Here is a 13928-nt window from a genome sequence, read left to right as displayed (position 1 = left end):
ATCAGTCATGATCATAAGGGTTAGCCAGCAGCCTGGGAAAAAAAGGGTTAACCTCCTTAGCCAGGTGGGGTTGGCCTATAGGAATGTAGGTAAGAATTAAATTTTGGCTCCTCCCTTTTCTGTTCTCTGTTCCTGCTTCTTCTTTCCAGCCATGAGGGAGACAGAGACAGAATATCTTCCTCCAAGAACAGGCCCTCCAATCTTCTGTAAGTAGGGTAAAGTTTAGATAAATCCGTTAGGCTTTATTGTTTTATGGTTTGGGAAGTGGGATCTGATGTCCGTGCACTTTTTAAAAATGTTCTTTTACTCTCCTTGTAACTAAGTTCTAGGCCCACAGTGAAGACTCCCCATGTGTTTTACTTTTAACTCTTCCATCTAGTCATGAGGTTTGCAACACAAATATTGTTGTAATAATAAAATTTCTTTCTTTTTCTTTTTATGAACCTGGTATTGGTTAATGTTTGTGTCCTCGTTTTTACTTCTGGGGCTAAGATTTCCCAAGTAGTCTCCCCTGGTTTCCTTATTATTACTTGGGTGGTGACAGCGAATTTTGTCCCCAAAATCTAAGGTTTTTAGAATTTTTTGGGGGAAGTTTATACCAAAACCTGGTAAATAAGGTTTTGGAGGTACTTTTGCTGGCCCCCACTTCTGCATTTATCTTGCTAGAGTGGGGAAGAAGCCATAACAGCATCCCAATCCCCCACCCCAAGCTTCCTTCTGCACCCAACCTCCCTCCCTGACCCCATATCTCTTTGACAGAAGTGTTACCCTTGACCACTTACCATAATCTTTGAGTGATCCCCACATCAAAAATTATTGCCCATCCCAGTTTTAAATCTTTGTCTAAAACCAGTGGCAACCCCAACATCCCAAATACTGTTACTAATGCATTTGTTAGGCATTTGTCCAGCCCATTGGCCTAAACTTTCTTTTCTTGCTTGCTTTTTTTTTTTCTTTTTACTTTTTTCTTTTCTCTTCCTAGGTCACATAAGCTACATCTACACGTGAAGCCTACATCAAAGTAGGCTATTTCGATGAATAACGTCTACACGTCCTCCAGGGCCGGCAACGTCGATGTTCAACATCGACGTTGCGCAGCACCACATCGAAATAGGAGCAGCGAGGGAACGTCTACATGCCAAAGTAGCACACATCGAAATAGGGGTGCCAGGCACAGCTGCAGACAGGGTCACAGGGCGGACTAGCGCTTCCGGGGCAACAGCTAGCCGCTCCCTTAAAGGGCCCCTCTCAGACACACTCAGCCTGCACAGCATGCGGTCTGCAGAGCCATAGGCACGCAGACCTTGGGCGACACAGTCATGGACCCCCAACAGCAGCAGCAGCAGCAGCAGCAGCAGCCAGAGGTCCACCCAGCCGCCCCTGCAGGAGCAGTGCTCGCCCTGCTCCATGCCATGAGGGAGGCAGCTGAGCACCTCCTTGCCACACAGGAGGAGAAGCGGCCTGCAGGGGAGGAGGACTCAACCCCCAACCCTGCAGCACCCCGACCCCCTCCCCGCCTCACACGCCGGCGGCTGTGGAGCTACCCCACCAGCACCGACTGGTGGGAGCGGCTGGTGCTTGGGGAGTGGGACGACGACCGCTGGCTCAGGAACTTTAGGATGAGCTGGCAGACATTTATGGAGCTGTGCCAGTGGCTCACCCCCGCACTGAGGCACCAGGACACCGCCATGCGGCGTGCCCTCCCTGTGGAGAAACGGGTCGGCATCGCTGTCTGGAAGCTGGCCACTCCAGACAGCTACCGATCCATGGGACGGCAGTTTGGCATCGGCAAGGCCACCGTCGGGGCTGTCCTCATGGAAGTTAGAGGACCCATGGGTGGAGGGGGGGACGCAGACCTGGCAGGGGAGGGGAGGGGAGGGCAGGGGGGCCCTGGCAGGGGAGGGCCACGCACACCCTGCTCACCCCTCATTGGTGCTCTCCCATGTGCTTCCCCTGCAGGTCGTGCGCACCATCAATGCCATGCTTCTCCACAGGCTTGTGAGGCTGGGCGACCCAGATACCACCATCACAGGCTTTGCCACCCTGGGCTTCCCCAATTGCTTCGGGGCTCTGGATGGGACTGACATCCCCATCCATGCCCCGGTGCACAGTGGAGGACGCTACATAAACCGCAAGGGCTACCACTCAGTGGTCCTCCAGGCCTTGGTGGACAGCCGGGGACGTTTCCAGGACATTTATGTGGCCTGGCCTGGCAGCACCCACGATGCCTGGGTTTTCCGGAACTCGGGCCTGTGCTGCCAGCTGGAGGCGGGGACCTACATACCCCAGCGGGAGATCCCTATGGGGGACACCACCATGCCCCTCTGCGTCATCGCAGATGCGGCATACCCCCTCCGGCCCTGGCTCATGCACCTGTACACGGGCCATCTCTCTGCCAGCCAGGAGCGCTTCAACCAGTGCCTGAACCATGCGCGCCAGGTGGTGGAGCGCTCATTTGGCCGCCTCAAAGGGCGCTGGAGATGTCTCCTCACCCGCCTGGATGCGGGCCCCACCAGCATCCCCCAGATTGTGGGTGCGTGCAGCGCCCTATACAATCTGGTGGAGAGCAAGGGGGAGGCCTTCTTTCAGGGCTGGGCTGTGGAGGCCGGCAGGGCCGATGTGCAGCCACCCGCTGCCCCCAGTCGCCAGGTGGACCCTGAAGGGAGGCCGCGGGATGAACGCTAGCAGGCCCCCCACTGCCCGCCCCCATCCTCCACAACACTCCCTGCCCCTACGCCCACACCACAAAGCACCCAACAGCACACACCCCCCTTTTCCTGGACAAATAAAAGCAGACACTTGTTTGTGAAATCAAACTTGTTTACTTTCAACTGTGTTCTAACTAATACTAACTATATACAGGAACTTCTAACTAACTTAAATATGAAAAGTGTATGTATATATTAACAAAAAAAACCAGGGATAACAAGGAGGGGGAGAACTATTTACATGGGGGGGAGGATCAGACTGGGCAAACAGGGGGCACAAATAAATAAATACAAACTATATACAACGCAAAGAACAAAACAGTGGGGGGAATATATACGGGGGGGGCCACATCCTGGGCCCCACGCCCCTATAGTCCAGCACTGGGGGTGGGCGGCCGGGAGCCCCGCCTCGGCCACAGCCCTGTCTGGGGCTGGCTGGGGGCTGGGCAGACCGGCAGATACGGCTGGTGAGTGTCACCTGGCCCCAGGTCTCCCTTGGCGGAACGGCCCTCGGTGGCGGATGGCGGGGCGACGGCGGACGGCGCGGAAACAGGAGCAGCCGGTGGCGCGGCGGGTGGAGCACGCAGGGCGGGTGCAGCGGCGGCCAGTGCGGCATGGGCGGCCAGGTAATCCGCTATGCGGTTGAAGGTCTCCATGTAGGCCCCCCATGCCTCTTGGTGCCAGGCCAGCGCCTGCTCCTGGAGGTGGAGGCGGCGTTGCTCCACCCGCAGCCACTGCTCTGCGACCTCCACCTGCTGGCGGTGGAGGGCCAGCAGCTGAAGGTCCGTCGTCGTCGGGTGGTGGTGCTGGGTCCGCCATCTTGCCCGCCGTGGGGCCAGTCGGTCCTCCGCCGAGGGGCTGGCCTGGAGCGATGGCCCCGGAGGGCATTCCAGGACCACTGACGCCTCGCTGGCGCTCTCCAGTCCTTCCGATGGTGTGGCTGCCGAACACAGGAAGTGGGGGAAAAGAGTGGAGACAGGCATTAGTGTGGGCCCCGAGCCATGGCCCTTGTCCCCCCACCCCTGTGCTTCAGGTTCCCCGTCCCCGTCTCCGGGAGATGCTGCTGTGATGGGGTTCAAGGGTCCCCCTGCACTGCACCCCATCCCCCGGCTGGAGTGACTCTCACTTCACTCAGCAGGGTCTGACAGGAGAGGTTTCTTAGGTAACAGATGCCCAGTTTCTCCCAGAAGTGACAGTACAGCAGTCAGAGACAGTCCTTCCAACCTGTCCTGGGGAGAAGACCCTGAGGGGTACCCCTCTGGGTTGTAGCTATCCCCCTCCTCAGGCTGGCTACCTTCCAGCTCTCCCTTCCCCTAGCCTCTAACTGCGGCCCCCGATTCAAACCCAGCTCGGCTCCTCCCTCCTCTTTGTTCAGGGCAGAGGTGTAACCTGCCAGTTGTAGCCCCAGGATCATCCTTAGCCACTGGGAGCTATTTAGCTTGTTGCTCATATCTAGCCTGAGACTCACATTTGCAGTCCCCACACTCCATCACATGCTGCTGCTGCTGCTGCGGGGTGTCCCACCCCCTCCTCCCGGGGGACCCTAGAGGTTCCGCTCCCCCCAGCCCCGGGGATGGGGCATGGCACTGTCGTGCTGGGGGCGGGGGCAGGGGCTGATGCACTCCTGTGAGGGACATGGCAGTGCTGTCCTTGGGGCCACGGCCATCTGGGCATGTGGAGGGCCCTGGCCACATATCTATTACCCCCGCCCCTCAACCCCCGGGGTGTACACCGGGGGGTACATACCTGTAGGTCCACTCCCACGGTCGGGGGACACCCGGGGGGCGGACGCCCAGCTGCTGCTCCTCGATGGCAGGAGGATGTGTAGGCCAGTGTCGGTGGAGGAGGAGTCCCCCTCCTCCTCCTCTTCCTCCTGCTCCGGTGCCCCGGGGGTGGGCTCCAGGGGGGGCCCCCGGGGTGCGGGGCTTACCTCCGGGGCAGACTCCGGCTCTGGGGCCTGCTGGGGCTCCTCAGCTGAGGTTTCAAGCATGGCCAGAGGGGAGGACGTGTGCCGGGGGCCCAGGATGTTCCTGAGCTCCCTGTAAAAGGGGCAAGTGATGGGGGCAGCCCCAGATCGGCCGGCCGCATCCTGGGCCCAGGCATAACCCTGCCACAGCTCCTTGACTTTACTCCAGACATGGTCCGGAGTGCGGGCAGGGTGACCCCAGGCAGCCAGGTTCTCGGCCAGCCGAGCGAACGCATCCGCGTTCCGCCTCTTGCTCCCCATTACCTGGAGCACCTCCTCCTCACTCCAGAGCCCCAGCAGGTCCCGAAGCTTGGCCTCCGTCCAGGAGGGGCCCCGCTGCCACTTGCTGCCCTGGCTGCCAGCCTGCAAGCCCTGGCTGCCCTGGCTCTCCTTAGGAGGGGTCCCCTGGGGGCGGTGGGGGGGCTGCCGGGTGGCCATTGCAGCTGAGGTGGCTGTCTGTGCTGGCTGAGGAACATGCAGGCTGGCCGCCTGTCTGGGCTGCCACCTGCACGTTCTCTCAGCTTCCTGCACAGGAAGGGAGGGGGCGGGGACCTTTAAGGGGCTGCTCCACGTGGCCACCATTGAGCTCAGGGGCTGGAGAGAGCGTCTCTCAACCCCTCAGCTGATGGCCGCCATGGAGGACCCCGCAATTTCGATGTTATGGGATGTGCAACGACTACACGGATCCTACTTCGACGTTGAACGTCGAAGAAGGGCGCTATTCCCATCCCCTCGTGGGGTTAGCGGCTTCAACGTCTCGCCGCCTAACGTCGATGTTAACATCGAAATAGTGCCCAACACGTGTAGCCGTGACGGGCGCTATTTCGAAGTTAGTGCTGCTACTTCGAAGTAGTGTGCACGTGTAGACACGGCTATAGATTCATATAAAAATGTTTCTACAGAAAGTGAAAGCCACCTCTTTCTGCTTGCCAGGAGTTTGGTCCATGGCCTTTCTCTTAGCATAATAGCTGGCATAAAACCTGTTCTTTGAAAGAGGCTTAGAAAGTCCCATGAGATGGTACCAGAAATATTTCCACCATTTGTTAACTCCATTTTTTTTTCCTGCTCCAAAGCACTCATTGTGATTTTCTCCTTGTCCAACTGACTCCCTCAAGCACATACACCAAAGAGGCTACTGCTTCCATGGGATGAATGTTCTAGTGCAAGACTACTTAGAATATCTCCCTTCTGCCCCAGGGACAGATACTGACCATACTACATTGACACACCATGCAGCACCCTGTGGTTGTCAGATGTTTAGCTTCCTGTGCTGTTTGCACTGTGTGCTGTCCCAGCTCTGCACAGAAAGTACACCTTGAGCAAACCACCCAATGACCACAAGATCTGTTAAGGAGCGAAGGCACTTGGCCATATCTATTATTGATATTTATTATGGTAATAGCAGTTGGCCAACTCTACAAAGATACTGAGACATGGATGCCTGAGACAGTGGACTTTCCACTGCTGCACTTGGCTGGGCAAAGACAGTTCAAGACACATCTTTATACCCCAATACAAACAATCAAAACAAAAAGCAGTCAAGTAGCACTTTAAGGACTAGCAAAATAATTTATTAGGTGAGCTTTCGTGGGACAGACCAACTTCTTCAGACCAAACAATACAAACGATACAAACAAGTGTGACATAGTTACTGCCTACTGATGTGTTTAGTTATTACTACTCACCTTATACATATTGATTGGATGAAAGAATTTCTATCACATTCTGTCATCCTGACCTTTCCTTTTAGGAGGGGTCAGGGTGTTCCAGTTATTCCTGGGGAAAGTTTTTTTTGTTTTGTTTTGTTTTTTACCATTTTTAATATCAGGATATTCTGATACCACTTGATATTGGGATGTGTTCGAATGAAGACTTTATACCTAGCATTTGTAAGAATGTGTATTTTTTCAATATTAGCCTTGCTCTTGCTAGGGGTGATTTAATAGCAGCATTCAACTTCCTGAAGGGGATCTCTAAAGAGGACAGAGAGAAACTGTTCTCAGTGGTGACAGATGGCAGAACAAGGAGCAATGGTCTGAAGTTACAGAGGGAGAGATGTAGGTTGGATATTAGGAAAATCTATTTCACCAGGAGGGTGGTGAAGCACTGAAATGCGTTACCTAGAGAGGTGGTGGATTCTCCATCCCTCGAGGTTTTTAAGTCCCGTCTTGACAAGGTCCTGGCTGGGATGACTTAGTAGGGGTTGATCCTGCTTGAAGCAGAGGGCTGGACTAGATGAACTCCTGAGGTCCCTTCCAGGCTTATAATTCTATGATTCTATTATTCTAATTCGATGATTTGGTGAGTTGGTTCTGCCTCATACCAGGCCTCTGATACAAGGGCTTATGTTTCAGGCTCTCTTCCAATTACACTGTAAGTATTTACACAACAGCTTGAGGGTAAGCAAAGAACATCAAGAGTAAGGCTGCTGCCATTATGAGGTATGGAAGCTATGTGTGATGTATCATCCCTCTCGTTCTGTTCAGAGAGCACTCAGAATGGCAGAGCAGCAGCTATGAGGCATAAGAATCCATGGTCTCCTAGCTAGTGGGAGCTCTCATTTGCAGCAATGAATGGGATTCAATTATTTCCAGGAACAATACACACAGACACAGGAAGTTCTGAGTCATTCCAGCTGGGGTCAAGTCCATCCATTCTTACCTTGTCTTCACTTCATGTTTTTATTATATTGATTTCCTTTACCTCTTCTCACCCCTGAGTTCAAATGGCTGCCGGTGCCGTATTAGAGACGGCTGAAAAGAAGTCAAGTCAGACACTCCCCCCACAACAAGCTGGTGTGAGAGCTCTAAAGGAGCAGGGATGCCTGGAAGCCTCATATGTGAGGCAGGGTAGTAAGTGATGAAGACACCAACTCTTTGCACTCCAGGTGTATACTAACTGACAGCAGGGTTCTTCTTTTCTTCCTGCCAGCATAGCTTCCGCTATACCTTGGTCAGATGTTATTAACAGAAGACAGACTGTCCACTACTCTGGACTCATGACTGGAAGTAACATTCATCAATGCACCTCCTAGCTGTGCTGGCAGCACCAGGGTCTGGGATTCACCTAGAAGCAGCTTTTGAAATGAAGGTGTGGAAGTATAACATTGTATAAGTATAACGTTGTATAAGGGGACATGCTGGATACATTGTATATGAGAGGGACATGCCAAAACATGTTACAAAGTATCTGAGGGAGCACACGTAGGGACAGTTAGCTTTTGAATGGAGAAGCAATTAAGATGGAGCCAGCACGTCTAAGAAGCAGGCATCAGAATGGAAGGTGTGAAGGGCAATTAGTTAAGTTAACTGGAAGCTGTTAAAGCAGATTGTTAAGGGTGGCAGGTAATTGAAGATATGTAACTGGTCTCAGGGATCTCGAAGGGTGGTGACTAAAATCTTTTTCTTCTTTTGTCTGTAACTTCTCTGTAACTTGTTCTCCAAAAAACTGTATAAATTAAGAGACACAAGCCCCACTCAGGGGGCTCACTTCTAAATGTATTAGCAGAGCGGCTTTGCTAATAAAACAGAGTGGTCTGATAAATTGTGAGTCTGAGTCAAACTTTGACAATTGCTAGAGAAAAAAAAAACTATTTTCCTGCTGGTACAAGGTGCCTGAGTGACAGCCCCTGGGAACATCGTTCTGTAATGGTGCAAAGCACAGTCTGTTTCCCTCACACACATTCCTCTGTCAGCATGGATCATGATAAGGCTGCAAGGGAACATGAGAGGGCATCCAGTCCACCTCCTGAATTAAGGCAGGAGCAAATATACCTAGGCCATTGCTGACCGCTCTTTGTCTAGCCTGCTCTTAACCTCCAGAGATCGAGAGACCATGACTCCCCAGGAAGTTGTTCTAGTCTTGGTGGACGTGGAGGACAATTAATCACAATTCTTTCCATAACCAAGCTGTTCCATATTCGAAAGAGAAATAAGATGGGTGAGGAAATATCTTTTAGTGGACCAGCTTCTGTTGCTGAAAGATGTGATTTTGAACTCTGAAGAGCTCTCTTTCACCTCTGGGAAAGGTACTCCAAGGGGATGTCCACACTGCAATGGAAGCCCATGCTGCAGTCCAGGCTCAAGACTAATCCACCCTGCTTCTACACTGCAATTATGTTAACCCAGGGCTTGGACCAAGGCCCCAGGGCTCTGCAGGGCATTATGGTCTAAACTCAAGCTCCCCGCCCTCTCTTGCAAAGGGCAGCAGCTCAGGTCACTGTTATCTCATTCTGTTTTGGTCATACATCTGCAAGTACTGAACCAGAGAGCCTAATAGGTTGCAATGGAGTGTGAACCCATCAAGCCTTTTGCAATGTGAGCTGCTTCCTGGAAAAGTGCAGCATGGCAGTAAATATTCCCACAGTGCACCATTTCCTAGGACTAGGACAGACGCATTTTGGGCTGCAGGCTCTAGAGACACTGGGATATGGTTTCTTTGATTCAGGTCTGCACACAGCAGTTGGACTGTAGAGCCTAATTCTGAGCAGCATTCAGAAAATTTGTAACCTAGGCTTCAAATACAGTGTGGATGACTGAGCCCAGGGCACTTCAGTGCAGGTCAGCTGATTCGAGTCCTATTAGCCTTGAGCTTAGGTTGCATTGTAGATACACCTGTAGAGTGGCACATCTAAATAGGAGGTGTAACAGGTTGTTTAGCATCATCATTTAACACATATGCCAGGGATGGCCAAATCTACTGACCCTTTGGGTCACACCCAACAATCTTCAGAAGTTCGAGAGCTGAAATTCTCCTGCTCAGGCTCAGGGCCTCACCACACAGGAAGAGGATCTTCATTGTTTAGGCCCTACAGCAGGCATTTGCTGGATATTGGTGCCTCAGCCCCACTCCTCTGAAGTCCCTGCAGATGCATCCCGCAGGACTGAAACCAGAGTTGATGGGAAGGGGAATCACTTGGTGCCATGCTCCCCTATTCCTCAATATTTGCCAGGCTACTGTGTGCCATGGCTCACTGGTCTGACCCTGTGTGGTTGTTCTTATATTCTTGACATCCACTCTGAACTTTTATATTCTGAAGGCCCATGAGAGCTTGTGATGGAGACTGTACTCCACACAGACAATGACAGGATTTATATGAGCCTGATAGGCCAACTGTGGTGTGCCTGCCTGCACCTGGAGCATGGGCCAACTTTACTACAGATGAAGCCCAGCTGAAGTGGGGCATGTGTGTGACTGTAAAAGAGGGAAATGCAGAATTGAACAAGGCCGCAGGGAATAAGAAGTCATGTTCTCGTAGAGTGGTGACTAAAAAGTCAAAGAGGAAGCCCAAGGGACCATTGGTACTGGGAATCTTCCTCTCAGCTGAGCAAAGGAGCCTGACCAAAGGCCAGGAGAGACAGAGAGGAACCATTGTGGGTGGAGCAGGCTCTGGTGGTGAGGGAAGGATCTGGATTTCACAGGAGAGAGCTCTGGAAGATGTCCGGAGGAAGAACAGAGCAAGTGGAACCTGGAAGAGATGAAAAGTCATGAGGAAGGTAGAAGTTGGGATAAATTTACATTACAGGCTTGAGATTTATAGGGAGATCCCAGCTGGCAGCCCTGCAATTCCTGGCCTTGACAAAAGAGCCCTGGCCCTGAACTTAGACTGTGAGTTAGGTCTGCTGTCAGTAGGAAGTCATCCAGCAGCAGAAAGACATTCAAAGAGGCAACAGAGTCTGAAGGAGTAGACCAGGGGTCAGCAACCTTTGCCAGGAGGAGTGCTGAAATGTGACCTTTGACCTCTGTGCATGTTCCCAGTGCCAGTGATACTTTTTAAAGTCACTAATAGCCCTACTTACAATAGTGGGGAGTTCTTATTTGCCTGCTGGATTCTCGTTGTCGGGGAGTCACATTTTCTGAATTTTTCTGAATGAAATCCCATGTAATCCTATGTAGCCTTTCATACAAGGTGCTTGTTTTAAGGATGGAGAAAATTAGCAGGCTCCCTGGTCCAAAGCAGCAAGATTTAAAGTGCACCCTCCCTCCCACTGCAAGAGTCTCCCCTGAACTACATGCCTCAAGCAGGCAAATACAACAGAGGGCACTTTTCCAGCCCAGTGGGGTGGACAGCTGGATAGCAGCTGGGGTGCAGAGGGGGTTGCTTTGCACCCTTGTTTGTTGGGGCATTGCTGCAGGCTCAGTGTGCACACCCAGCCTCCAGGCCCACCCACACCCCACACAAGTGCAAGGGAGCCAGCTCCCCTACGGGGTGCAGGTGGCATGCGGGGCAGACCCAGCCACTCAGCCCCTCCTACCCACCCTGCCGGGGATGGTGGAGGGGCTGCAGTCACACCGCCCACTGGGGTTTCTCACTGGCTGCAGCCCAAGGGCAGGGTGACTTCAGGCTGATTATCTGGACCCATTTGTCTCTGCCCAGGCTTGGGGAGGGCAGAACTGGGGCCAAGAGGTGCATGCTGTGGGGGGAAGGACTGCATGTGGTAGACCAGGGGCCCAGAGTGGGAAGAAGCCATGATGGGAAAGCTGCATCTCTCTGAGGGGGACACAGAGCCTGTGCCTGATGCTTTGCCAGGGCTTTGCCTGCAGGGGGCTGGGAGGGGGCTCAAGATGGGAGGGCAGAAGATTGCTCTGCTGGGGCTCCAAGGCCAGCAGCCCACACCTGGGATTAGAAGTTGCAACTGCAGACCCCTGTGAGCAGAGTTGCAGAGGTGTGAGGCAGAGAAAGGGAGCAGCACAGGTCAAACAGAGCCGCTGAGAGTTCCCCCCTCCCCAGCATCGAGGGGAGGCCCCTGTCTCCTACCCCACCTGACCCAAATATAAGGAGCTGAGCACTGTGTCATGGTCCTGCCCTGGCTCCCTCCTGGCTGTCCCCTGCCTGATAGGCCTCCTATGTTGAGCTGGGCCCAGCTGGCTGAGGGACAAGGCCGGTGGTAGGAGCTAGGGGCCAATTGTCATGTCTTTTCTCTCATTTTGCACCCCCCCCATGAATCCAGCTCTCCCAATAAGAAGTTCTGCTTCCTTATACCCTCCCACAACTCAACACCCCTCCTCCATCACAGCCCCTCAGCCTGTCCTCTACCACCCTAGGCTGTCCCCGTCTCAGCCCTCCCATCCCGCCTTCCCCAGTTCCATCCCCCTCCCCTAGCTCAACCCCTCATTCCATCTCCCTTCCCCCGTCCCATCACCGCAGCCCATTCCCTGCCCAGATCAGCCCTCCCAGCCCCCTGACTCCTCGAACTCCATCACCTCTCCCCCACCTAAACCCTTACCCCATTGACCCTCCCCAGCTCATCACCTTATCCTCACCCCCTCCCATCCCCCATTCCTACCCCCCTCCCCCATTTCCATCACCTTAGCACTCACCACCCCCAACCCAGACCCATCCCCCCTGCAGCATCCTGGCTCTTTCAGTCACACAGCGCCGATCTTCTCTCCACTTCTGCCCAGGGCAGACACTGCCTGCAGTTCCTAGCATGACCACCAGGGGCCTTCCTTGTGCTGCCAACGTGCATGTGGGAGTTGGGCAAAGCTCCACAGAGAGCGCCACCCCCGCCCATGCCCCTGATGCTCCACCCGGGGCTGGGGAGGAGGCTCGAGCTGGGGAAGGTGAAGGGTTGCTCCAGGGTGGGCTCCGAAGCCAGCAGCCTGCAGCCCTTCTGGCTGGCTGAGCCCTGCCCCAGAGCAACCTTCCCAGCTTGAGCCCCTCCCCCGCCCCCGGCAGAGCAGCAGGTGCGGGCCCTGCTCAGTGAAATGCCACTTCCCATCATGACCTCTTCCTGCCCACGGACTCTTCCAGCCCCTCCCCCAAAGCATGCACCTCCCGGCCCTGCATGCCAATACGAGTAGGCCCGTGTGCTACTCTTGTTACTGGTGCTGGGTGTTGCTGATCCCTGGTGTAGACAATCGCTGCTGGTTACAAGGTCCCAGGACTAGAATGGTCAGGTCTGTGCTTCCCTGCCAACCATGGGAAACATCGTGTGGGCCCTTGGAGAAAAGGAGAAGGATGACAGAGCCCTGAGGGAAGAATGCGAGGAGCACTGGGCCCACAGTCAGGGTCACAGACCTTTTTAATAAGGGCATTGAACCAGTGGACTTTGCCCCCCCAAAAGGTGGACTGGCCCTTCTTGTTCCTGAATCGCAAGAAGGGGTGGACCACCCTGGGACCAGAGTGATTGGTTGCAGTGGGTTCTAGAGGAGAAAATGTTGCAATGCAGCACCAAGCCTTGAGGAGATACTCTAAGATTAGCATTGACTTTTCTACCCTTCGAATCTGAAAATTCTTAAATTTAATTTATGCACATGAGTAGCTCTGTTGAAATTATTGGGACTGCTTGCATATGTAAAATTGAGCATATATAGTCACATTTGAAGTGTCTCAGTCAAGGCCCAGGGTCATCAGAGCATACAGAAGTGTTTGTGGAATTAGAGTCTACACAGGAACCCAATGGTTCATTTACATTTGGGAAACCTTTCTAATTTTTTATTTATCTGGGGGTTGTTAAAGCGATTGGTGTAACTTTTTTTTTAAGCATGGTAATTTCTCGAAAAAAAATGGCTGTAAAAATAGCATATTGGTATTAATTCCTGTTTCTTCTTCACCCATCTGTCTCCAGAGCTACTATTACCTAGTTTATTAATATAAATAGATCTTTCCTGTGTTTTTATTCTAAGCTATGGTAGTTTTGCAGCGCTGACAGTCATAAAAGTCATCTTGAGTGCTTCATTCATCATAAACAAAACAGCCAAATAAGTTCTGATTGTAGTTTCTTTAATGTGGCAATGGTATTCCAGGGTGACATTTAGAAGATAACTTTTGCTCGATAAATGGGGCAGAGTTGGTGTTTTACTTATCACAAAATAACTAGGGGATTCTGAGCCAAAACTTTTATAAAGTTTACTTCTCATGCAATAAACCAAATTCAGTTCTTTCTGGGACAGATTCTTAGCTGTACCAAATTTTCAGTCACCATAGCTGGAAACAGTAGTGGGTAAAGGAGGTTGTAAGCCACATTCCACAACTCCGATCATCAGATAGAAACAACACCCAGTGAGATTTAGAACAGCCTAGCAGCTGCTCTAACCAATTGCAGTGATCCCACAAAGACTGCTGCACTGGTATGGAAACTAAAATTCCATGCACCAGCATGCCATCCACATGGAGGATTTTGGGAGCAGGTCACACAGGATCAGCTCCACTAGCCCTACACCACTCAAGGGTCTCAGTCTATCTTGAGAGTCCTCAGCTCGTCTTCCTGTTTTTCACTGGTTTATTCAGGGCCATGAATTTGATGCCTTGA

Source organism: Carettochelys insculpta, chromosome 24, assembly GCF_033958435.1.
Source record: "Carettochelys insculpta isolate YL-2023 chromosome 24, ASM3395843v1, whole genome shotgun sequence".
NCBI classification, from domain to species: domain Eukaryota; kingdom Metazoa; phylum Chordata; order Testudines; family Carettochelyidae; genus Carettochelys; species Carettochelys insculpta.
This window is presented reverse-complemented; position numbering follows the sequence as displayed.